This window comes from Phoca vitulina, unplaced genomic scaffold (assembly GCF_004348235.1).
Source record: "Phoca vitulina isolate PV1807 unplaced genomic scaffold, GSC_HSeal_1.0 scaffold63, whole genome shotgun sequence".
Taxonomy (NCBI): Eukaryota; Metazoa; Chordata; class Mammalia; order Carnivora; family Phocidae; genus Phoca; species Phoca vitulina.
In genome coordinates, this window is record NW_022589766.1 from 5,203,637 (window position 1) to 5,230,580 (window position 26,944).

General features: G+C 46.4%; 1 protein-coding gene across 3 annotated transcripts in view; it reads left to right on the top strand.

Moving 5' to 3' along the window:
• The first annotated feature begins 11,702 nt into the window (after window positions 1–11,702).
• The window catches only part of DPYSL5 (dihydropyrimidinase like 5), a 91,822-nt gene continuing 76,580 nt past the window's right edge, over window positions 11,703–26,944 (top strand). The window contains exon 1 of one of the 3 annotated variants that reach the window (XM_032391504.1): window positions 11,703–11,957. The gene's annotated coding sequence lies outside the window, so the exon portion shown is untranslated. Of the gene's footprint in view, window positions 11,958–12,266; window positions 12,311–13,073; window positions 13,264–26,944 lie in introns of those variants that run through there. The other 2 variants (XM_032391506.1, XM_032391505.1) reach the window with 2 other exon arrangements.

The following is a 26,944-nucleotide window of genomic DNA, read 5'->3' on the forward strand; positions in this document are numbered from 1 at the left end:
CGTTAGGGCGCCCAAGGATGTAGTTTTGGAATGTTGGTGAGGTCCGGAGCCAATGGCCAAGAAAGAATTCTTGAGACGTCTTTGGTGCAAAAAAGGTGATTTTATTAAAGCACAGAGACAGGACCCGTAGGCAGAAGGAGCTGCACTTGTGATTGTTCGGAGTGACTGATTATATACTTTTGAGTTTGTGGAGGGAGGGAAGGCAGAGATAACTTAATTTCTAAGGAATTTCTGTATGCTGAAAGCAGGGTCTGCAGGACCTTGGAGGTATGGCTCTTGGCCAGATAAGGTTGCTTTCAGTCTCTAATAGAACACCAACCTTAAGGCAGCAATGAGGAATGCCACACTCAGCATGTCTCAGGTATTTATCAGTGGGCTGCAAGTTGTAAGGAGATTTTTTTTTAATTTTTTTATTTAAATTCAATTTAGTTAACATATACTGTATTATTAGTTTCAGGGGTAGAATTTAGTGATTCATCAATTGCATACAACACCCAGTGCTGATTACATTAAGTGCCCTCCCCAATGTCCATCACCCAGTTACCGCATCCCCCCCACCCACCTCCCCTCCAGCAACCCTCAGTCTGTTTCATAGAGTTCAGTGTCCCTTATGGTTTGCCTCCCTCTTTGTCTTCCTCTTATTTTTCCTTCCTTTCGCCTATTTTCTTCTGTTTTGTTTCTTAAATTCCACAAATCATATGGTATTTATCTTTCTCTGACTGACTTATTTCGCTTAGCATAATACCCTCTGGTTCCATCTGCGTCATTGGAAATGGCAAGATTTCATTCTTTTTGATGGCTGAGTAGTATTCCTGTGTGTGTGTGTGTGTGTGTGTGTGTGTGTGTGTGTGTGTGTATGACATCTTCTTTATCCATTCATCTGTCGATGGACATTGGGCTCTTTCCATAGTTTGGCTATTGTGGACACTGCTGCTATAAACATTGGGGTGCATGTGCCCTCTCGAATCACTGTTTGTATCCCTTGGATAAATACCTAGTAGTGCAATTGTGGGGTCGTAGGGTAGTTCTAAGGAGATTTAATTTAAGCTACATTTTGTTCTCCTCATCAAGCTGAAGCCTCTCTGCAGATGGCCTCCGAATCCTCCCTCTGGCGCCTAGCACCTCCTATTTCCAAATCCATGAGGACACAGCTTCTTGGCCACTCAACCTCCTGAGATCTCACAATATAAATTCTCTAAACCCGGATTCCTCCTCTTCCCCTCAAAGCTGTCTCCACCTTGCGGCTTCTCCACTTCTGCCAGGGATGCGGGAATTCTCAGTCATCTTGGGCTTTCATACAAGGCGGGCCTTTCCACGGCCTGGCCAGTCACATATCTTTCTCCTTGTAGCTCCCCAAACCACTGCTTCCTTCCTTACTTCATCTCCTTAGAGCTGATCTACCATCACCTTTCCCTTGGCCTTGCCTATGCCTGGGAGACCCTCTGCCCTGAGCTCAAGTCTCCTGTGCATGCCCTGGCTTTTAAAAATCATCCAAGGGTCACCTGGGTGGCTCAGTTGGTGAAGCGTCTGCCTTCAGCTCAGGTCACGATCCCAGGGTCTTGGGATCAAGCCCCACATTGGGCTCCCTGCTCAGCGGGAAGTCTGCTTCTCTCCCTCTCCTTCTGCCCCTCCCCCACCTTGCACACTCTCTCTCTCTCTAAAATAAATAAATAAATCTTTTTAAAAAAAGAAAATCATGCCAGTATACATAATGAGGTCAATCCAGGAAAGGGCCAGGGAAAACCAGAACCTATGGCATCTTGGGAGCTCCCGAACTTCCCAGCACAAGCCAAAAAGCAAAATGTTGGCCTTACATCTGCTCAGACCCTTAATCGTCTCCCAAACCCAAACACTCTGACAGTGTATAGAACTTAAACCCCTTCCTGAGCTGACTTCTCCTGAGTTTCAATTCTCTCATCTGAAAATTTAATCAAGTTATCGAAAGGATTAAATGGGGTAATATGCATAAAGCCCTTAGCATACTTCCTGGGACCTCACTCAGGAAGTGGTGGCCACTGTCTTTACTGGAGACCCAAATACACCCCAGCCCCATCCACCAGCCCTTACACCCCGTGCCTCAGCCTTGGAGACTCCTCTGCTGCAGGAAGGGCAGACATGGCTCCTCAGGAGTCGTCAGCAAGGGGAGAGCATGTGACAGAAAACAGCTTTAATGTCAAGGGGAGATTGAGTACTACTTGCATGGGAGGCAATACCAGGCAACAGGAGAAGCAGAAAAGCCTCAATTTCAGGAGCAGAGAACAGCCCCTTTCTCCCCAGGGCTGTGGTGCTGGCTGAACCTGGGCTGGCCCGTCCAGTTTAGACACAGGTTATGGGAAGAGTTTGGGGGTGGGGCTGGGGCGGCAGGTACTGCCTCCCATGGGAGACGCTGGACATTTCTCCACCCTGGTGCTTTCAGGGGCCCAGCCCTGCCCAGCCTCCCTCCCTCTCCCCTGAATTTACTAGTGCTGACTGTGGCCAACCAGTAAGCCTCTGGCCTGCGTATGAGGGGCGGATGCACGCGATGGGCGGACTCTGGATCCCGTGCCTCTGCTCCACCATCAAGGGAGCCTGGGAACCAGTTGGGACTCTTGGTTTCTGTAGAGGGAGGCTGGCTCTGCTTCGCCTTGCGCTGGAAGGGAATTTGGATGCTGAGAGGCCAAAAAGATTGACAAATGTGCACCGGATTAGGAAATAGATAAAATAAATGATGATACCTGAATAGAAGTGGGATGCTGCTGTAAGGGGGCTGAATCTAAATCTATGAACTTGATTTCCCTAGCTGAACTTGATTCTTATCACAAGTACCCATTCATTGGGGGTAGGAGAAGCAGTGGTGAATTAATCTCAGAGAATTTATGTTCCCCTCCTGTGGGGTGTATCTAAATTCCAGGGGGCTTACCTAGAGTAACAGCAAACACTCTCTGCTCTAGATTTCCTATGCTGTTTGGACAGTCTGTCGTCCCCCCCACCACAGTTTGGCTCAGGGTGGGGGGAATGGACACTCTCTCTTTGGTGTCCACAAACAGCTGTGCTCGGCTTTTCTCACCCTCCCTGTCGCTCTACTCGGCCCAAGTCTGGAAATATTAATCTGACCTCCAGAGCGTGAATAAGACTTGCTCAGACTCCTATATTCTTCCAAGTCTATGGATTACGCCTGAGTTCCTTCTGCTCTCCCTGAGGGCTAGGCTTTGGAGACACTAAAGACAGGAATTAACTCCTTTTTTTCTCTGCTTTCTGCCTCTCTGGAGGCAGTGAATGATGAATACCCTAGCTGACTGAATGGAGAAAGAACCAAGGAAAAATGGAGAAATATCCCTCAGTAGACATTTCAAAATATTATCCCTTCACACTCTGTACCTGGGTGATATCTTTTTCAGAAAGATAAAGTCAGGGGTGCCTGGCTGGTTCAGTCGGTGGAGATGTGACTTGATCTCGGGGTTTTAAGTTCAAGCCCCACGTTGGGGGAAGAAATCTTAAAAATAAGATCTTAAAAATAAATAAATAAAAATAAGTAACCAAAGTATTGAAAATAAAATATGATTTTAAAAAAGAAGGTAAAAACATGACACATAGTAAATAAAATGAAGACATGTTAAAAGTTTTATTTAACTCGGGGTGTCTGGGTGGCTCAGTGGTTAAGTGTCTGCCTTCGGCTCGGGTCATGATCCCAGCGGTCCTGGGATCGAGCCCCGCATCGGGCTCCCTGCTCGGCGGGAGGCCTGCTTCTCCCTCTCCCGCTCCCCCTGCTTGTGTTCCCTCTCTCGCTGTGCCTCTTTCTGTCAAATAAATGAATAAAGTCTTTTTTAAAAAAGTTTTATTTAACTCATTTATTACCAAGAGAACCAGTAAGATATAAAAATTATTAACAGGGAGAATCCAAATAACAAATGCGTATACGAACACTCAGGATGCCGAGATGAATTTGCTAATCATAGAGGCAAGACTGGTCTCTTTCACTGGATGAAATTAATTGCATCTTTACTGGAGAAAATGTATTTATAAGTCTGTAAACAGGAATCATTTACCACATTACATTTTATTCTAGAGAGTTACAAAATGATTAAAGATAATGAAAATTCACATTTTCCACATTACATCAATTCTCCACATTACATTTTATTCTAGAGAGTTACAAAATGATTAAAGATAATGAAAGGCACAGACACAATAGAATCAGGTAAGCCCAGGGGCGCCTGGGTGGCTCAGTCGTTAAGCGTCTGCCTTCAGCTCAGGTCATGATCCCAGGGTCCTGGGATCGAGCCCCACATCGGGCTCCCTGCTCTGCGGGAAGCCTGCTTCTCCCTCTCCCACTCCCCCTGCTTGTGTTCCCTCTCTCGCTGTGTTTCTGTCTGTCAAATAAATAAATCTTTAAAAAAAAGAATCAGGTAAGCCCAGAAAGTTCCAAGCCTGGCTTTCCACAGAAAGAGTACTGTATTAATTTCCTAGGGTTGAGTACCACAACACTAAATGGGTATTATAAAACAATGGAAATGGATATCCTCCCAGTTTTGGAAGCTAAAGGTCCAGATCAAGGTGTCTGCAGGGCTATGCTCTCTCTAAAGTTGCCAGCAAAGAATCCTTCCTTGCCTCTTCCAGCTTCTTGTGGTTCCTGGCAAGCCTTGGTGGTCATTGGCTTGTAGACATCACTCAGCCTCCATTGTCACATGGCATTCTCTCTGTGTCTCTGGGTCTAAATTTCTCCCTTCTTATGAGGACACCAGCCTTATTGGATTAAAGCCCACCCTAATGGCCTCATCTTAATTTGACTAAATCTGCAAAGTTCCTATTTCTCACCGTTCTGGAGACGGGAAATCCAAGATCAGTTTGCCAGTATGGTCATGGTCTGGTGAGGGTCTGCTTCCAGCTCTTCTAGGCCTCTTTTATAAGGTACTTAGCTCATTCATGAAGGCTCTGACCTTATGGCCTAATCACCTCCCAAAGACCACACCTCCTAACACCATCACATTGGGCATTAGGATTTCAAAATATGAATTTGGGATGAACATTCAGCCTATAGCAGAGCCCAGTCTTAGAAGGGCCCTCACCCTTTCATGGGTTTTATCTCCAGGAGCCCTACCAGGTTCTCATGGGAAAGACTAGAGAAGATCCCCTTTATGGTCCTGGCATGGTAACCACTTTGAAATAAGTCCAGAGGGTTCTCCATAATAAGGGCTCTCAAGGGGGAACCTTATCAGAGCCTTGTCTTAGAGCCTTCTTTCAGAGCCTGAAGGAAGAACAATTTTTTTTTTAAGATTTTATTTATTTATTTGACAGAGAGAGAGACACAGCGAGAGAAGGAACACAAGCAGGAGCAGTGGGAGTGAGAGAAGCAGGCTTCCCGCTGAGCAGGGAGCCCGATGAGGGGCTCGATCCCAGGACCCTGGGATCATGACCTGAGCTGAAGGCAGATGCTTAACCACTGAGCCACCCAGGCGCCCCTGAAGGAAGAACAATTAGCCAGACCTGACCCTGTCTAGCCTCCGTGTCTGATGTAAGAGAAGGGAGAAAAAAGGCTGAGAAATGCTTCTAAAGGTCATAGCCCAGGGACATGGGGCTGCTAAAAAAATGAGATTTAATCATAAGATTATGGAACACTTCCCTTTCCAACACCTTTCCACTATATCAACACTCCAGGATAATAAGTGGATTATAACTGGAAAAGCTGCAAATCACAGAGTCTATTTAGGAAGAAGTTCTTGGGGAAACCCAAAGATAACAGAGGAAATAAAAACAAGGAAATTAGAGGAAACAAGCCTATGGTACTCACAGCCATAGCAATTATTAAATATAGCCCAGCTCCTGCCCAGATTAACACAAAGCCTTATACTAAAAACCTACTTACCTCAGTTTCTCTTACCTAATTCATCATGTCTGGCTTTCAACAAAAATTTACAAGGCTTGTTAAAAAAGCATGAAAGAGGGGTGCCTGGCTGGCTCAGTTGGAGCATGTGACTCTTGATCTCGGGGTTGTGAGCTGGAGCCCCACATTGGGTGTAGAGATTACTTAAATAAATAAAACTTTTTTTAAAAAGCATGAAAGAGGGAGGGGGTTGGGAGGATGGGTTAGCCTGGTGATGGGTATTGAGGAGGGCACGTTCTGCATGGAGCACTGGGTGTTATGCACAAACAATGAATCATGGAACACTATATCTAAAACTAATGATGTAATGTATGGGGATTAACATAACAATAAAAAAAATTAAAAAAAAATAAAAAATAAAAAGCATGAAAGAATATCATCTGAGGAAACAAAGCAAGTATCAGAACCACACTCAGCTATGACATAGATGTGGAATGATGAGATAGGGAATTTAAAATAACAATGATTGTTATGTTAAGACTCTAATGGAAAAAGTAGACAACATGCAAGAACAGATGGCTACTGCAAGCAGAGAGATGGAAACTCTAAGAATCAAAAAGAAGTACTAGGAAGAAAAAGTGTAACAGAAGTGAAGAATATCTTTGATGGGCTCATCAGCAGACCTAACACAGCTGAGGAAAAATCAGTGTGCTTGAAAATATGCCAATAGCAATTTCTCAAACTAAATGCAAAGAGAAAAAAAAGAAAAAACAAAACAGAATATGCAAGCATGTGGGACAATTCAAGTGCTCTGAGACTCTAACTTTGAACAGCAGGACACATGGCTCTCTGGGTCCCTCATAGCACACCCACGTGGGGCTTTTCATGGGGAACGTAAGGAGGCAAATTCATCAAAGTCTACAGAATCACCAAGCTGGATGGGATGACCGCCACTCTGAAAATTACACTATGAATCCCCAAAACCCACTATAGATTTGAGAAAAGGGCAAATGTAAATAGAATAATGTTCAATAACAGGCAGTGTGGTCTAAATGAACAAATATGGATCCCGGAGTCAGACCTGGGTTTTGATGTGGCTCTGCCCCTTGGAGTTGATTGACCTTCGGCAAGTTAGTTACCTTTGAGATCCTGTTCCCCTCTTTCATAAAGCAGGTATCATGATACCTTTCTCACAGGTCTGCTACAGGGATTAAATGAATCATTTACATAAAGTATGCAGGAAATGCTTAATAAATACTTGTTTTAATTCTTGAGATAAGTTCTGACTAATGCAACTAAAGGAAAAAATTAGCTGAACAGTAGGGCTGGCTTCATAAAATAACATCAGAAAAAATCAGGTAAAGGCAGTGATGGGTCTTTTTTAGTGTTGTATTTCTTTGGACTCATTTTATAAATGAAAATCCAACTTGGTAGCAGGGTGAGGGGATTCTTTCCAATATTCTCAGCTCTTAGACACTCATCAGGGGTTTAATAAAGCATTGTGCTGTGGAGTGTGACAGGTGGGGAACAAAAAAACGATTAAAGATCTGGTTCTTAGAGTAACTGTTTTGTTCTCTGAAGGTGGTTCTATATATTTAAGTTGTTCCTTGTTGTCACTATTATTCTTGCTAATGCCCAGATGAAGTTGATTTGTTAAGGGAGAATATGGCTTAAAACAAAACATTGTGAGACCATGCAGTTCATAGGTTCCTTTGGGCTTGAAGACTCTCTGTATGTGGGTGTGAAATAAATGTAAAATTCACATTGTAGATTTCTGCTATGGGGCTAGGGTAGCTGGAGTTTCCAGCGATTCTTGCTTTATGTTGGCTTGTGCTATTCTAGTTCCAAGACAAGTTACGCTTGTATTTTAAAATTAAACTTTGAAATTTAAAAATAAAAGCAGAAAAAAAAAGTTTCCTAGGCCAAAAGGAATGATTTAAATTTTTGGAGAGCTCATCAGCATTTCAAGAGCAGTGATAAGCCACTGGAATTTACTTTGATGTTTTCCGCTCAAGCACAGCCACCCCAGCCTCCCAGGGTCCCCTCCCCTGTGTCTCAGTGTTGGGCTGGGTGGCCACAGCTCTGGAATCTGACAATCTCTTAGTCTTATTCCCCACTGCCCTTGTTTGTGTATCTGTTTAGCCCTATGCCTTTATTTTTTTAATTATTTTTTTAAGATTTTATTTTTAAGTGATCTCTCTGCTCAACATGGGGCTCAAACCCACAACCCTGAGATCAAGAGTCTCACGCTCTACCAACTAAGCCAGCCAGGTGCCCCTAGCTCTATGCCTTTAGATCTTCTACAGGCCTCCTCTCTTGTCTTTCTCTCAATGTCCATTTGTCCATCTCCCTGACTCCTTTTTGGTTCCTGCCCTGTGGCACTGACCTGAATAGAGAAGTTTGACTGCTGGCTCACAATTGTTTTAACAGCTAAGTAGACTTCACAATATGTTCTCCACGCTAGGGTTGTCATTGACTTATGGGGAGGGCGAAAACAGAAGGCCGAGGAAGAAATCTAATACAAACCACCTCGGGAATGTTGGAGAACACCCTTTCTCTGAGGACACCTTGAGGAGTAACAGGCTGAAACTGCAGAGGAAGGAACATGACTCCTTGAGAGTCATTCATGGGCACAACAGCCCCTGCACTGGAAAGTCAGCCTTCTGGAAGACTTGTAGGGTAGGCCATGCTGGGGCAGGAAGGGCTCCTCTCTGCTTCAGGTAGATGTGGTTTGGAGCCCTGGTAATGCCACTGTAGCAGGGTGACTTTCTGGGCAAGACACTTGACCTCTCTAAGTCTGGACCTCCTCATCTACAAGAAATGAGCAAGGCTATCTGCTATGTGGTGTTGTAAGGATCCAATATGTTCCCGAAACACCTACTAGTCCTACACCCCTTCCCCCCTTATGATACCCCTTCACTTGCCCATTATTTAGAAGCTTGTTGTTAAGGCAATTTGGAACCCCAAACACATTTACTGATAAAAGCCAGTAGCCTTCAGCTTTAAGAAGTCTGGCCCCAACACCAGCCTATCTACTATCCTCTTTCTCTTCCCATCACCCCCATTCATGGACTTGACTTTCAAGTCATGATGGGTTCCTTTGCTGCCTTCCAAACACTTCCCAGCTTCCCTACCCACCAACTTTTACTGCTTCATCCTAGAATCCAGCAGGGGCGCCTGGGTGGCTCAGTCAGTTGAGCACCTGCCTTCAGCTCAGGTCGTGATCCCAGGGTCCTGGGATCGAGCCCTGCATTGGGCTCCCTGCTCTGCGGGAAGCCTGCTTCTCCCTCTTCCACTCCCGCTGCTTGTGTGCCCTTTCTCGCTGTCTCTCTCTGTCAAATAAATAAATAAAAATCTTAAAAAAAAAAAAAAAGAATCATCCAGCAAATCAATATCCAGGTGAAATCCAAATCAAGTTCCTCTGTTCCATGATAATCTGTTTTAGAACTGACTTCTCTCTCATCTGAATTCCTTTTCTACTTCATCTAAGCTGGTCATATGAACTTTATAAAAATCACAACAAACTGTTTTTTATAGCTGTTATAATGAGAACATCATTTTTTTTTTTTTTTTTTAGAGGCAGCGCACGCACACACGTGACAGGGGGTTGGGGTGGAGGGAAGCAGAGGGAGAGAGAGAATCTTAGGCAGGTTCCATGCCCAGCGCAGAGCCGGAGGTTGGGCTCCTTCTCACGACTCTGAGATCATGACCTGAGCAGAAATCAAGATTTGGACACTTAACCGACTGAGCCACCTAGGTGTCCCAGCAATGTCATATTCTTATATCCCCTCACGCTGTTCCATAACCATTTGTTGAATAAATGAACCATCACAGCTCCATTTGTTGAGTGTGTGCTATGCCCTTTATAGGTATTTCCTTATGTAATCATCAAGGCAAAGTTTTTTAAAAATGCACTATGATCCTCGTGTTCTGTAGGGAGCTAAGGCTCAGGTGGCATAAGTAACTTTCCCAACATCAATTATCCAGAAAGTAGAGCAATGATTCCAACGTAGGGATGTATGACTCCATGCCCTATGCCCTTTCTACTTCCCAGGAGAGATAACCTAGATTGAACGTAAATGAATAAAGCTAAAATCATGTACTGGGGACATTTGCAGTATCAGGTTTGGGTGTGATTTTCATCAATGTCCCAGGCAGACAGATGACCTCAAAGCTGCTCTTTCTCTTAACCAGGGGAGGCAGGCCCAGGAAAGCAGAGTCCAAATTTGAGATCCACTAAATGCTGCAGAAAACGTTTCCTCCACTAGAGGACTCCCTCCCCCTTAGGCAAAAAGTGCAGCTTCCAAGGAAGGTGGTAGCCAGGGATCCAGCTACTGCCAGCCTGTAGGGGGCTTCACTCCACCTCCCTGAGGCTCAATCCATTTTGCCTAAATCCCTGGGTCCCTGCAGAGCCCGGCCAGCTTGTGAATCCGTAGGGCAATGCCGCAAGCTGGAGCAGTGGGAGGGACAAGCCCCTCCCCGCCCAAGTTTTCACAGCTACATCCTGGGCTCCCTGGATCAGGGATACTTTGGTACAGGCCCCAGGCTCATTTGGGGGCTCCTTGCATAAGCTCAGGATGTGTGGGGCAGGGGGCAGAATAGTAAACCTTCCTCCCTGGAGAAGCAGAGACTGCACGTGGGTAATCCAGCAGTGCATTCCCCAACTGCCGGCCTGACCTGCTCCAGGCCCTGAGCCCACTGCAAAGGATGGCCATGAAAGTGGTCCATGGACACCTCACTTTGGCAGGCTCTGCGGGCCTGCCAACCCCTGTAGGTTTTGCTGAGAGGAGGAGGGGGACACCCTGGGGAGTAGTGAAGCACCATTTTGGTTGAAAATAACTTGTAGAGAGGTGTGAACTACCTCTCTGGCCCTCTCCCGAGGAGGCTGGGAACTCCCTCACCTTCACCCCTTCTCTCAAGCTGGGAAGAGATGGGTTTCTGCAGTAACCCATTAGGGTTTCCTGGAGGGACCCTTGGGATGGGGTTGGAGGTGAGGGTCCACTGGTGCATTTTAATCAATAGGAACGCCTTTGAAGTGACATTTAGTGAAAAGAGGCAAATTACTAAACCGTATCTGAGCTATTATTACCACTACATAAAATAAAAGATTAAAGACTTGAGAAGGGTTTAGGTATGTGGTACAAAGGCCGCATGATCCTCCCTCTCTTTTTTTAGATTTGTTGATTCAGTTAAATTATGTGTTTAAAACGTGAAGAAAAAAAGGTGAGTGTAAGTTGAGTTATAAAACATTTCCAGAGACTTCGCCATGTCCTGAAAGGTGGTGTCAGAAATAGGACAGGCAGCTGGATCTGAGAGCTCGGGATGGAGAAGCTCTAGCTCAGAGCAGCCCAGAGAATGAACTCCGAGTTCGAGCCCCAGGAGGGGACAGATGCGAACTTAGTTGGCCCTGAGTGGCCGTCCACTCTGTACTGTACGTCAGAACATTTTGCTACAACGACCACCCCGCCCTCTCCATCCTGCGGTCCCGCCGAGCGCCCACTTCGAAGGCGTCGTACTGGGTCTCGGAAGGAACCAGGCGGCAAAGGGCAGGCCCTGCAGCAGCCGGGTGAGGCGGCCGGGGCATTGTTTCAGCCCCTCGGGTGGGGTTCTGCAGGGGGAGGGGAGGTGGTGTGTCCTCGGGGCCCGCCCCGTAGCCCTCCCAGGGGACTCGTGCATCAGCGCGTCCCAGCGCTGGGGCTTTGTGCAGTGTCGTCAGTCACCATGGAAACCCAAAGGAACGCGGAGAGGGGCGCTAGGGGGTCGGCGGGTTCTCTGGCCTCACTCTCCTTCCCCTCTCGGACCCCGGACCTGCAGCAGGGCCTGTCGGGAGTTGTAGTCCCAAGGCGGCGGCCGCGCGCGGCGGCGAAGATGCGGGGCGCCGCCCGTCCCCGCCTCCCCCTAACCTGCTAGCGCGAGGTGGGGAGCACTGGGGAGGAGGCGTCGGGTCGGTGATTGGCCAAGGCCGCCTCCAGCCCCCACCCACGTCCCCTCCCCAGCTCCCGGCTTCCGACTCCAGAGCCCCGCGCGCCAAGGCGGCGATCGAGCGAGCGCGCGTGCAGCCGCCGCCGCCCCGAGCACCCGCAGCTCTCGCGCCGCGGCGAGACCGAGGAGAGACGGACCGACCGACGGACCCTCGCAGCCGCAGCATCCCGGAGGAGTGCGTGATGGCGGGGCGGGCGGTGGGCTTATTCTCTCGGGGGTGGGACATCCTTCTCACGGCCTCTGTTTCTCTGGGAGGCGCACAAAAGGGCAGGGATAGGGGTGCGCCCAGGGGCCCGGCCGCAGGGGACGCGGCGGGAGGTGTGGTTTGGGATCGGGGCGGCCATCGGGGCTAAACTGGGGCCCGAATCGGGTGCTCTTTGTACGCCCACGGAGCGCCGTGCAGTGCCTTGCTCATAGTAGGCGTTTCGTGTGTGCTCGTGGGATTGCAAAGAACTGGGGTGCGGAGACGGCTTCGTCGAAGGGGATTCACTCTTGGCACACAGTAGGCGCCCAACCTGGCTCGTCGAGGTGCAGTGAATGGCTGGAAGGCTGGGCGGGGGCTTCTCTGGCTACGGGCCCGTCCTGCCCGAGTCCCTAGGTCGTCGCTGCCTCTGGCCCCCCACTACCACCCGTACACACACCCTGCGTCTATCTCGCCTCCGGGCTGGGGCTTGCCCAGCCTGGACCGGACCCGACGGCCCGTTCCACCCGTCTGGCTAACGCAGCGGTCGTCTAAGGACGACTCGCCTGCCGCCTCCGAGGCACCTGCCTGAACCACAAAGGCCGCCTGTGGCTGCCCGGCTCAGAGCGAATGCCGAGCTGGATCCCTTCGCTGGAGCCCAGTGCCGGAGCTCTTCCCGCAGCATCGATCTTGGCGGGCGACAGACACCGACGCCCCAGGCCTGGGGAGGGGCGAGAGCCCGAGCCAGAGAGAAGCTGGGATGGGGAGAGGCGGACACGAGGCCTCCGTCTGAGCAAAGATGGGGAGATGGGGAAGCTGGGTGGGGACAGGTGGACTGGGGGTCTGGGTGGAGGGGGAAGTGGAGACCAGGGTTTGGGGAGGAAAGAGAGGGGGCGGGGGCGGGCCTGAGGAGGGAGGGAAGGAGTGCGGTGCAGGTGGCGCGAGGCGGGGCGAGTCTGGGGCTGATGAAGAATGAGGATGGGAGGAGAGATGCTGGAGGGTGGAGACCGCCGGGGTTTGAGGAGGGTAGACGCCTGGGAGGAGGAGACCCGCGCGGGCCGGGGGAGGGACTCTGGGGAGGGAGGGCTCCCAGGGGAGGATGGTCTCCGGTGCAGGGAGGGGCGGGCGTCTGGGAGGCAGGTCTCGGGCCTGAAGACCCTCGGCTCGCGACGTGGAGCCTGGCGGTCCAGGTGGTCAGCTGGGCGTGGCCCTTGGACAGACGACAGACCCGGGATGGCGGATCGGAGACTGGGCTGAGCTGTCCCCACCAGGAGCTTTGTCTCCCAGCCTGACACAGCCCGTAGGGACTCGCTTCAGGTTTTGCGATAATCCGCAGCGCCGCAGGCCACACCCCTTTCTTCTCGGAGCTGAAAGGCTTGGTCCAGTGGCAGATGCTGGCTGGGAGGCGGGATGGGGAACGTCTCCCGCCGGAGAGACCGGGAGAACAATAGCCGGCACTGGTATCCACCCGACCCCGAACTAGGGCCTCTCCCCCCCCCCGCCCCCCAGAACTCAAGTGTGCAGTTTTCTGGTGCAGAAAATGCTCCCGTAGAAATCTCAGGGCATGCTCTCGTCTTTTGGGGTTTGTGTTGGGGCATCAAGCCCCGCTGTTAATTCCCTGGTGTGAGTCTCAGGACCCCCCAGACTGGGGGTCGGGCAGAAAGCCCCACCACCGGCTTTGGTGCCTGCTGGCCTCGGCGCCGGCCGCCTGCCCCCTTGCTGGTTGACCAGTAGCCCAGACGTGGCGTGGTGGCCTGGCGGCGACCTGGAGGTTGCTTCGGTGCAGAGCGAGCCCCCTGAGCAGTCGGCTTTGTCTGCCGAGACTGGCCACGTCTAAGGTCTGCTGTGTGTTCATAGAGGGAGCAGTCAGGGTTGGTGTGGATTGTGTGCTAAAATCCAGAGAAGTGGTTTTGGAGATTACCCGCCAAGGGTGCGGCTCCTGACTTTTTGAGCCTGCAGCCGGGGTCCAAAGCTTCCCATTGCCAGTGACCACACCCAAGCCAGTGTGTCCATCCTTTGCAGATTTTGCCCATATTGTCTGCTGACCTAAGACGGGGATGGCTCTGTGATAGGAGGTGGCTGCTCGCCTATGGGAAAGCAGATGAGCAGAAATGGAAGCACAAAACAGGGATTCAGCAGAGCTTTCCATGCACTCGTAGTCTTGCTGGCTGTGTAAGCATCTTTCATGTTGGGTTGCAGCATCCTGACATGTGAAAGGACTGCCCAATCCTAAAATTCTGGTTTAGAGGTTTTCTTTGATCATTGTTTAGTTTATATTAAAGGTGACTCTTTAGCATAAGGTTTATACTTTTAAATTGCCGTTCATTTAACAAAAAAGTGGGGAGGGAAGGCAAGGCAGAAGCATTTTTATTCCAAGAGCAAAGGAAGCATGGATAAAAGACAGAGCATCGCAGGACTAATCATTGTGACTTATATTTGCCATTAAGTTAACCGATGAGCTTTGGCTCTGTCTAGCCTTGAAACCTGGGATTTTCTTTCTTAACCAGGTGATGTCACTGTTGGCTCTTGCCCAGAACGTTCAATAGTTGCCAACCTGAAGGCCTTCTATCTGGGCTATACCGAGTGGTCATAGGAAAGCAAGTAGACTATATCTTGCTGGTTTTCAAGGATGGTGTTTTGAGGCGGTGCCTCTCAGAATTTACAAAACTTGTCTGAGAGGATTAGCTGGAATGTTCATTGGATGTTTTAAGCTAAGTTAATAGACTAGACCTATCTATCTCTATGGTAGATGCAAACCAGGAATCTCAATATTAGAAAACCTAAAATCTGACATGAAGGTTTTTTCTTATGAAAAAGCTCCAGTAGGAAATGTTTTTCTGTCATTACCCAAGGGGGAAAGTTTCAGGAGGGAATGTTTTGTTGGTTTATTCTTTTTGAAAGAATTTTATGGATTTGTTTAAGGTTGTAATCCTGTCAAGCACTGTGTGAACATCCAACCCAATATTTTCCTCCTGGGGAGTCCATAGATGAGGAATGCCAGTATGACCAGCCCATTTCTACAGGGAAGATGGAGAGAAAGCAACATCCCCCTCCTACCTCTTATGAAAATGTCTGGGAGACAGAGCCCAGAAGGGAGGGGCAGGTGACCCCAGAATTCTGGAGTGCCATTGTTAACTCCCATCTCCCTGACCTGGGGGACCTCAGCTAGGTATATATAAGATGTTCATAGGGGCACCTGGGTGGCTCAGTTGGTTGAGCATCCGACTTCGGGTTTTGCTCAGGTTGTGATCCCCAGTCCGTCATGGGATCGAGCCCAGCATTGGGCTCCATGCTCAACATGAGTCTGCTTGAGATTCTTCTCCCTACCCTCTTCCTACCCCTCTGCTCCATCTCCCTGCTTGTGCGTGCGTGCTCTCTTTCTCTTTAAAATAAATAAACAAAATCTTAAAAAAAAAAAAAGATGCTCATAGGACATGAAGACCTGGCTGTTTTCAGCATAGCCTCTCCAAGATAGAGATATACACCAGGATAGTTTCAATATGCTGGATGCACGGGTATTTCCACCAATGGGAACAGCAAGGCATGCAGCAAGGCAAGTGTACATGATTGGCCACAGTTAAGTTTGGGGACTTGGTGTAGGCTTCATCTGTGGTACGTCCACCTCTCTCTGTTCTTCTACCATGGATATCTGGGAATTTTCCCTCCTTCATAACAGCTCCTCTGACCCAGGAGTCAGCATAATCCTACATTAGCTCCAGGGAACTATAGGCCAAAGGCTATCACAACTGGACACCTCTCTGGGGTAAATTAGGATTTAGATAATTATACAGAGCCAGAGAAGTCGGTATTATTAGAAAACAATATCTAAGACCCCAGGGTGTCTGGCTGGCTCAGTCAGTAGAGCATGCGACTCTTGATCTTGGGGTGATGAGTTTTGGGTGTAGAGATTACATTTAAAAAAATCTAAGATTCTATCTTTTTGGTGTAAAAATTAACCAAATTCTGATAGAATCTGATCCTGTTCTTTTTTGTTTTCTGAACTATAAGAAAAGAATTTCAGAAAAGTCTTCTAAGACTTAGTTCACAGGATCGTATAGGAGAACAATAATACAGAAAATCTTTGTCAGTGTGAAAAACTATAAGAAGTTGGCATACTGTGAAATCAAATGAGAATAACAAGTAAGGTGTTTGATTTTATTGCACTGCTAGTGAATAAATGAGAAATAATTTCGGGGTCTCTTTGCTTTAAGTTTTTTTTTAATTAATTTATTTCAGAGAGAGAGCTTGAGCTTGAGTGGGGGGAGGGGCAGAGGGAGAGAATCTCAAGCAGACTCTGTGCTGAGCGCGGAGCCCCAGGCTGGGCAGATCTCACAACCCTGAATTCATGACCTGAGCCAAAACCAAGAGTTGGACACTCAACCGACTGAGGCACCCAGGCGCCCCTGCCCTAAATTTTTTATATAAAGATTAAAGAAAGGTTCAAATACTGTGGTAGGAATCTTTAATGAAATTTGATATTTGTGTATAAAGCGGGCACATTATATACTTTAACAAGAGAAATTCATGAATATTGTTTATGATTTCTTTTATTTCAGTCTTTGAAACTCATTTAACTTAAAAGAAATAAATTTAACTGTAGAATCCCCTGAGCCCTCATGCCCTCCCATTTTTTAAAAAGATTGTATTTATTTATTTGAGAGAAAGAGCGTGTACATTCATAGGAGCGGGGAGGAGCGGGGGAGGGACAAGCAGACTCCCCACTGAGCATGGAGCCCCGAAGCCAGGCTCGATCCCAGGACCCTGAAATCATGACCTGAACAGAAGTCAGACGTTTAACCAACTGGACCACCCAGGTGCCCCCCTCATGCCCTCCCATCAATCAGCCTAGTGCTTGTTCCTGGACCCTCTCCTCACAGTCCAGACTCAGAGGCGATGTGCACAAGAGGGAGAGCCTGGGCCTGAGCCAGAAAACCAGGGGTCAAATCCCCACTCTGCCACTTTCTGTCTGTCTATCCTTGGGCAAATTACTTTTCTCTTGGGGACTCAGTGTCTCCATTTATACAATGAGGATTATATGAGTTATTGTTTATATAGCATTGAGAGTAGCGCCTGGCCCCTAGTAAGCGCTCAGCAAATGTTAGTTATCACCACGTTACAATCTCCCCCCAGAATATGCCCACAAAAATAACATTTGGATTCCCCATTTAATCTTTTTTCTGACTTTTTTTTTTTCCTAAGTAATCTCTGTGCCCAACGTGGGGCTCAACTCGCAACCCTGAGATCAAGAGTTGCATGCTCTAGTGACTGAGCCAGCCAGGCGCCCCTTTTTTTGTTAATTGTTTTCTCCATTTAATCTTTAATTGCAACAGAAAGAATGATTAGGACCCCTTTATGAACTCCCACCCTTGCAAATAGTAGGAATAGCTCTGTGCTGAGTCTGAGCCTCTTTAAGCACAGCTGTTGTCAGCAGCTGAGAACTTGCAGTGAAGAATGTTCCAGAAGTGCTCTGATTCCAGCTTTGCCAAATCATCACCGTGTGTGGAGCTCACGTGGCATCTCATCTGCTCCTTCACCATCTAAAAGAACCCCCAGACACCTGTAACCGGTGAGGGGCTGCTGCTCCGAGCTTGTTCTGGTTTTCGTGTGGGAAAGAGCACTCATGTTTGGTTGTTGATGGTTTGTTGGGAATAAAAATATCTCAGGTCTTTCCACTAAGAAATAAACTCGGCACCACAGAATGACTTATTTAACAAACCCTTTCAAAGCATTTACTCTGTGCTAGGGGTTGTTCTAGTTCCTATGAGTTAAGTAATATTATTATCCCCAGTTTACAGTTGAAATAACAGAGCTACAGAAATGACCCAGCTAGTGAAGCGGCAGAACCAAATTTCAAACCCAAGGAGTCTGCTTAGAGTCTGTGTAAGTCGGGGGTCTCCAGAGAACAGAAACAATAAGGATTGGCCTATGTGATTGTGGAGTCTGGCAAATCTGATATGTATACGGTAGGCCAACAGGCTGGAAACTCTTAGCCAGGAGCTGATGTTAAGCTCTTTTTTTTTTTTTAGAGAGAGGGAGAGAGGGGGAGGGGAGGGAAGGAGGAAGAGAGAGACTCTTAAGTAGGTTCCACACTCAAAGTGGAGCCTGACGTGGGGCTCGAGCTCACGATCCTAAGATCATGACCTGAGCTGAAATCAAGAGTCGGACGCTTCACTGACTGAGCTACGTAGGTGCCCCTGATGTTGAGATCTTAAGGCAGAATTTCTTCTTCTTCAGGGAAACCTCAGTTTTTCTCTTAAGGTCTTTCAACTGATTGTATGAGGCCCACCCATATTAGTGAAGAAAATCTCCTTTACTTAAAGTCAACTGATGACAGATGTTAACCACATCTACAAAATACCTTCCCGGCAACATCTATAGATGAGTGTTTGATTGAATAGCCAGGTACTATAGCCTAGCCAAGTGGACATAAAAAACTAACTATCACAGAGTCTACGCTTTTGAATACTACTCCAAGCTAAGAACCTTACCTGGTGGGTGTAGAGTTTACAGTAAACAAAAGAATTTAGCAATGGGCTATTCCATTACAAAATGGCTCTCCTCGCCTTGTTTCAAATAGTATTTGGACCTGTTTTTTGGTCCATGTAGCTTCCATCACAAAATTTTGCTCAGAGTAAGCATTCAATAATATTGAAAGAAAGACTGAATGATTTTGATGATAGGATTTTCCGGTCATTGAGACCTCTGGCTCCCCATTTAAATTTAAAATCATTTGGCTCAAGTGCAGTTGAGGTTTTATGAATGACTAGGTTCTCTTAGAAAAAGAAGAGTATCTGCATTCTGCATTGAGTGTGGTGTCACTCCCCACCCAACACCTGTGCATTTTCATTGGCTCAGCAAAGTTTCTGGGTCTGTCACTGCCTCAGCTTCCTGTGAATGTGTCTCCCACTCATCAGACACCATCTTTGTGTCACCTCCACGTCCATTGACAGGCAGCCCCTTTGTTGATTTCAAATCCGCCATGGGCTCACTCTAATTTCTCAGGCTTTGGGTCTTTATTCTCCCTGCTTTTGTCGGGTCCTGCCCTTGCCTTTGTCCCTCTACGGAGCATGACCTACTATTGACGGAGAAGCCCTCTCCTTTCTCATTTTTACTACTTCATCCAGATTTCTGTCTTTGTGGATTGATAGGTTCATTCTGTTATAAAATTCAAACACAGCTTCTGATTTTTTCATTTAATGTTTTTTAAGCTCTGTTTCCAACACATGTGAAACTCAACTTCAATGAAGTTACTTGGATTATTCTAAGGTTGCCCTATTGCCAAGTGTGTGAGCAATACATATGCATAAGATGGTGACTTTGGGAGGGTGGGGTAGGTGAGGGTGTATTTTTAAAATATTTTTATTTTTAAACTTTTTCGTGAAATATAACACAAATACAGAAAATATACAAATCATACGTGTGTGGCTTAATGAATTTTTGCAAACTAAACATATCCATGTAATCAGCACCAGACCAAGGAATAGATTACCAGTACCCCAAAGCCTCCCCCCCTTTTATTTTATTTATTTATTTATTTTTTTTTTATTTTTTTTTTAAAGATTTTATTTATTTATTTGAGACAGAGAGAATGAGAGAGAGAGAGCACGTGAGAGGGGGGAGGGTCAGAGGGAGAAGCAGGCTCCCTGCTCGGCAGGGAGCCTGATGCGGGACTCGATCCAGGGACTCCAGGATCATGACCTGAGCCGAAGGCAGTCGCTTAACCAACTGAGCCACCCAGGCGCCCAACCTCCCCCCCTTTTAAAGTAATCTCTACACCCAACATGGGGCTCAAATTTACAGCCCTGAGATCAAGAGTCGTATGCTCCACATACTGAGCCAGCCGGGCGCCGTCCCAAAGCACCCCCCTTAAGTCCCCTCCCAGTCACTGATCTTCCTCCAGTGTCACTAACCACCATCCTGACTTCCTACAGCATAGATAAGCCTTGCCTGTTTTTGAACTTTTCACAAATGGGATCATTATAGTGGATACTCTTTCATGAGTGGCTTCTTTTGCTCAATGTTATGTTTATTGGATTTCATTTGCTCATTTTCATTGCTACACATTGTTCCATTGTATAAATGTACCATCGTTCATTTATCCATTATGTTGTTAATGGGTATTTTGGTAGTTTCCAGTTTGGAGCTATCCTGAATAGTGCTGTTGTGAATAACCTAGTACATTTTTTGTTCATGAACATATGTGTATTTCTGTTGGGTATATCCTTAGGAGTGGAATTCCTGGGTCAAGGGTTTGCATATGTTATCTTTTAGTAGACTATGCCAAATAGTAAGATTAATGGTGATTTAAAAACATTTTTAAAAGAGTTTTTTAAAAGACACTCTGAGGGATGCACTTTTGTGATTAAACCATTTTTAGAAACCCAAGAGGCTGACATCATGTCGTGGCTTGATCAGAGTTTGGTTTCCAATTCTTATTCTTCAGCAAAAAATAGAACTTGAAGCTGTGTCTGATTCCACAGTAGCTGAAACGAACATTTTTAAGCTAATGGTTGTGGTTCGACCTTAGTCTTGCTACAACAATTTCCTTACTCTTGTTCTTTAAGGAAAAGATGAGTATCAGATTATAATTGCAACATGGGTCCAAAGATCATTCTAGAGATGTCCTGTCAGCCTTGAACAAGATTAACAAGTGATTTTTTCTTCTGTTAACCATTTTGCGTTTCTTGTATCAGGTCAAATAGCAATTTTGAATTGTGTCATTTCTGTAGGTTACAAAAATCCCTCAAAAGGTGGCAGCTTGGAATCACAGAGTTCAGATTTCTTATTTGGGAATAAGAATTATAGCATATATCCCTTTTTTTTTTTTGCGGGTTTCTAAAAAGATTTAAAATGGACATGATTTTTATAGTTGGATTATAATGGAAAAAAGCCTCTACAACTACTGAAAACCAATAGAGATGAGGCACAAAGAGAGCAGTAGCCTTCAGATTATGGATTTAAGGCAAACCCATCTCATCGCCATGGCTGGTCTTTGTTGATCCATGAGAGATGACAGCGGTAAACATGGCCAGTGTAGATCAAGGACAGCAGTTTAGGTGGGATTACTAGATGATGGTAATGAAGCCTGGACCACCAAGGGAGCATGACAAGGCCGTCATGAATTCCTAACTCTGCAGGTTTTTCCATATGGGACATTCAGAGCCCAAGTTGTTCCTGAGAAAGACTTTTTTCCTTTCATATGAACTGCCATGTTTGTATCTGTCCTTATACAAGCAAGTGAGCAAGACAAGATTTATCATTGCTTTAAAACCTAGGTTTACCGCTTGGACTCTGAGTCCTTTAAGCACTTAGATATAATACAGGATTTGATTTGTACTTTAAAATGTATAATGTTCCAGGGCACCTGGATGGCTCAGTCGGTTAAGCATCTGCCTTTGGCGCAGGTCATGATCTCAGAGTCCTGGGCTCAAGCCCCAACTGGGGCTCCCTGTTAGGCTCAGCCAGGAGCCTGCTTCTCCCTCGCCAGACTCTGTCTCTCCGCACCTGTTCACGCTCTCTCAAATAAATAAAATCTTTAAAAAAATAAATAAAATGTATAATATTCTAATATTTACTCAATTATAAAGCTCCTATAGACCGTTTTGCTAATAAAGCTAAGTAATGATTGCTTGTTCCGTCAAACCTTTATCCATACACTCACATAATTTTTACCGAGTTGTAAGCACAGTATGGATACTATTTCATATAGTTTCTTCATTTGACATTAAAAAAAACCTTTTTTATGTCTCTACCTAATTTAGAAATGTAAACTTTTAAATGGCTGCCTACCATTCCATTAGAAGGTACATTATTGTATTTTTTTTTAAGATCTTATTTATTTATTTGACAGAGAGAGAGCACAAGCAAGGGGAGTGGCAGGCAGAGGGAGAGGGAGAAGCAGGCTCCCCACTGAGCAGGGAGCCCGATGTGGGGCTCCATCCCAGGACCCTAGGATCATGACCTGAGCCGAAGGCAGAAGTTTAACAGACTGAGCCACCCAGACACCCTGGCACACTACTACTGTATTTAAACATTTACTTATTGATGAACATTTAGATTATGTCCAATTCTTTTCTATTATTTTAAATACTGTTCACATCTTTGTGAAATCACATACATGATTTTATCACCCAGCTGATATGTTTTTGAGAATTGAGATTCCCTTTAAGAGTTTTCGGTATGAGATTTTAATCATAGTACCTGCCAGTTTGCCCTTAAAGACAAATGCATGCATGTATGTTAATTCCTTGATTTAAGGACCAACTTCACCAAGTTCCCTGATTGCTTTCTAATCAGTCTTAGTTAGCAAGTTGGTCGTCAAAGAATTTTTGTAAATGTAGGCATAAAATGCTCTGAGATGATCGGTAATTAAAAACAGGACTGCAGTAATAATTTGGAGGGCAGATGACCCCGAGTAAAGCAGATTTTTATCAATAAATTCTGTAAAACTGTGCTGTTTCTTTTTTTTTTTTTTTTTTTACTGATTTTATTTATTTATTTGACAGAGAGAGACACAGCAGAGAGGGAGCACAAGCAGGGGGAGTGGGAGAGGGAGAAGCAGGCTTCCTGCTGAGCAGGGAGCCCGATGCGGGGCTCGATTCCAGGACCCTGGGATCAGGACCTGAGCAGAAGGCAGACGGTTAAGGACTGAGCCACCCAGGTGCCCCAAAACTGTGCTGTTTCTTAATAACAAAGAGCACCCAAAGTTGGCCACTGTGAAAGACAGGACATGGTCTCCAAGTTGTGGAGGGATCACGAAGTTAACGGGAGCACTCCGTACTTAGTTAAATTCTAAACTGGGAGTAGAATGCAGATAGCCAGGAACCGGAAATGAATGTTGGGGCAGCAGGGCAAGCGAGAAGTTTGCTAACCCGGCCATAACCGGACTCGACTTGCGCCGAACTGTATTTGAGATAAGCTCCAACCTCTTCTCGCGATATTTCCTGAGTCGCGCTCAAGGCGCACAGCAATTTCCGGGAAGGAGCTTGCCCTTGGGAGAGAGGTGGGTTTGATCCTGACTCTGCGACTTTCTGGGGGTGGGAGACCTCCGGCAAGGTCCATCTCCCCAAGCCTCGGTTTTCTCGTGATTTAAAAGAATGTTTGTGAGGAGGACTAACGGCATACATGCATGGAGCCTGGTGGCTGCGTGGGAAGCACTCAGTAAGCAGAGCTAATGGAAGTCTCCAGGTGCTAAGTTCGGTGCTTTGAGATATGTAAAGGTATGTAAAAGTATGCTCGAAGCTCTATGACTGTCAGATGAACGGGCTGGACGATATGATCATTGGCGCAGAGGTAATAGAAACCACCCAGGAAATTCAGTCAAGATGGTTTCATTCCCTCTGTACAATGAGGACATGGAGACTAGATGCTGTCCGACAGCTTTGATGTCCTGTGACAGCCATACTGTCCCTGCTGGGAGTGGCACGATGTCTTACCAGCTGAAACCTGCAGGCTGCGGTTGGGCACTGTGTGTCAGAATTAAAATACACACACCTTTTCACCCAGCAAGCCCACTTCAAGGAATTTATCCTGAAGATCTGCTAGCATACGTGCATGATGAGAAATACAAAGGACTATTATTGCGGCATTGCTTATACTAGCGAAAAATTAGACCGAACCTAAATTCCCATCATTGGAGAGCTAATTGAATACATTCTGATACATCCTTTACAAAGAAATATTAAGCAGCCATTAAGAAAACAAGGCAGATATTTCTGTTCTGGTATACAACAACCTCCCAATTTATATCACAATGGAAAGAAAGCAGGCAGAGCAATATTTAATGCATGCTGCTCTTTGTGCAATACAAAATAGATACATAGATGCTTAAATATGCATAGATTGTCCATGCAAAGGAACCATGATGGTGCTGATCTCTAGAGGAGGGGACTATTTATATGGTCTTAAATGTTTGTCATATATGTATTTTACCTGTTCAAACAATAATAATAATTTGGCAGCCCTCACTGGCTCTGGCTCACCCTGTTAGGGACTCAGGAAAACTTGAGAAGGGTTTAGTTCTCGGCCCCATGCTCATGGCTTGTGTTCTCTAATGGGCCCCCATGTGGAGGACCCCCCAAAATAAGACACAAGCATGCAGAGAAGGCTTTTGAGCCACTGAAGAGATAGAATGTGTAACCCATTAAAAAAAAAAAAAAAGGTGCGGGGACCAGGAAGTGAGGACGACCCATTCCTGCAATTAACATATAGCATTTCTAATATTTCCCCTTTTCATCATTTTTATTGAGGAAAATTTGGTGTAAATTTTAGGACACAGAAGATGAGAAGCGCTAACTGGGCCTCATGAGCCTCCCACCATAATGTGTGCTAGTGCTCATTCCTTCATCCCTCCCTTTATGGAACAGGTGCTATTGAACCCCTCCAGTGGGCCAGGTGGCATCATAGGACATGGGGGCTGAGAAGAACCTCTGGTAGCATTTCATCATTTCACAGAGGAGGAACCACCAGGGCAGTTTAACTTCCAATGAGCTGTTTCAGTGCAGAGAAAGCATCTGGTGATTTTTGCTCTCTTTGGTCTCAAATGACAGGTTAAGAAGCCCCCGGATCATCCTGTAGAATTCATTCCATTCTGCTTAACGTTTTGGTTACTTGTAGGCATGTTTTCCCTCGCCAGGATCCCCAACTCCTGGTGTTCATACCTTTGTGTAATCTCTTCCTGTACTTGCTTTTACCAATAGGAGATGGCAAAGGTGACGATGTCATTCCCATGACTATGTAATATACAGGACCCTGTCTTGCTAGCATACTTGCTCTGGAGACTCTCCTTGCTTGAGGAAGTCAGTGGTTGTGTTGGGGAAGCCCACTTGGCAAGAAATTGGGTGGCCTCTCGGAGCTCAGAGTGGCCTTTAGCTGAAAGCCTAGAACCATAAGGAAATGAATTCTGTCAGCAATCTGAGGGAACTTGAGGTAGGTTCCCACAGGTCACCTGAATGTCCCTTTACATTCACACAAAGCCAGCCACCTGCATTGCCCTTGGCCCATCCCACCACTTTGGTTCTCAGCTCTGTAAAGCCACATTCCCCTTTACACCCTGTGGCACAGCTTTGACGTGGGCTACAGATTGGCCTCCAGAACCTGGCTCTGTGCCTTGGGTATCTTCCTTGGTTGACACTGGTTCAGTTACAGCTGCTGACCAGGAGCCGTGGGGCTATTTCTTGACACCTGTACTCTAGATGCCATCTTGGGCACCTGTTTCTTGACTTGCAGACCAGCCTGGAATTTCCATTCTTCCCTATTACTACTTAAAGCTTGCCCTGCAGCACCCTGATGTAAGTTGGAAGTCTTTGAAGCCATATGAACAGCTTTATTGAGATATAATTTACATACCATAAAGTTCACCCCTGGAAAGGATACGATGCAGTGGTTTTTAGTGTATTCACAGAGTTGTATAACCATCACCATGCTCTAACCTTAGAACATTTTCATCACCCCAGAAAGAAACCCCTTACCCATTAGCAGTCACTCCCCATTCCTCCCACCCCCAGCTCCTGGCAACCACTAATCCACTTTCTATAGATTGGTCTGTTCCAGATGTTTCGTATGAATGGAATATAAATGGCCTTTCGTGAGTGTTCATTTTTTAATCTTAAAAAAAAAATGAATGCAGTGTCTACACTCTGATTCACAATATACCCTTTTTTGTGTGTTGACATGAAGTTATAAAGAATTTTGGAAATTACATACTGTTAAAATGTTCAGCCCCACCAAAGTGCTCCAGGAAGAGGTGTCCTGTGGACCCTGAGGCTCACTCATGCCACTCTCTTTGGGCCCCGGTCTGAAAGAGCAGGCCTAGATAATTCTGACAGTATATAGATCTTTCTATCTAGAGCAGATAAAAATCCAGAAGTTGGATTATTTGAGTAGATGCTTAACGGGGAAGATGATTAACGTTCTCTGTGCATCTGCTGCTCACCAGGCACCATGCTAAGTAAGTACTGTGGGAGGAAAAAGGTGGAGGGAGGCCCGGCCTTGCAGATTGTATACTGTCTGAGAAGTGGCAGAATGTAGTTAATGTCGCCCTCATGCTGAGAGAACGATCTGGCTGTTAGGAGACATCAAAGGCCTTTTCTGACAAGGTGTTAGGGCAGGATTTGGGGCAGAGCATTGGGTGTAAAGCTACTGGATGGGGCCAAGGACGTAGAGGGGATGTGTGTGGCTGGTGTCAGAGGGGGGGAGGAGCAGACTGAAGGTCGTTAGGGGCAGCTGAGCACATCCCCACCCCCACACTTCTGTCCCTTCCCGGCTGTTCCCCTCTGGGGGTTTGTGTGCTCAGGGGAGTGACAAAGAGGGGGCCCAGGGGGTGGAAAATGAGGCCTTGTCTTTATCTGCCTGAGTTTACACAGACTGACCAGTGCCCCGGGCCTCCAGACCACCCTCGGCGATTTTCCTTTCCTAATGGAAACCAATGACAATACAATGACAAGGTTGAAAATGTATTATGCTTCATGTGCATGTGTTTAAAGTAAGAAAATCGTGTGAATAAATGCAACGCTTTTCCTCTAAAGATTGTGTTAAAATGCCATCTCTTGTTCTTTTCTTTCTTTGACAACCTTTTGTGCACGCACAGCCAATAAACAGCACAGAAAATGCGCTCTTTCCTCCCAATTGTGGAATCCTCTGTTCTCAGCTAAGATGTGTAAATAGGTTTATGTTTTTCTTTTTTAGTTTATGGTGAGCTTGGAGTAATCCGAGTATTTTCCTGTATAAGAATTTAAGGTTGGGGCACCTGGCTGGCTCAGCTGGTAGAGCATGCGACTCTTTTTTTTTTTTGCAAGATTGTCAGGGAGAATCAGACAGAAGCGACCGGGGTGTTGCGACTCTTGATCTCAGAGTCATGAGTTCAAGCCCCACGTCTGGCATGGAGCCTACTTAAAAAAAAAAAAAAAAACGAATTTAAAGTAATGAGTATGGCCCATGCGAAAGACCCTGTGGGTGAAGAGAACATCAAGAGCCTGGAAAAC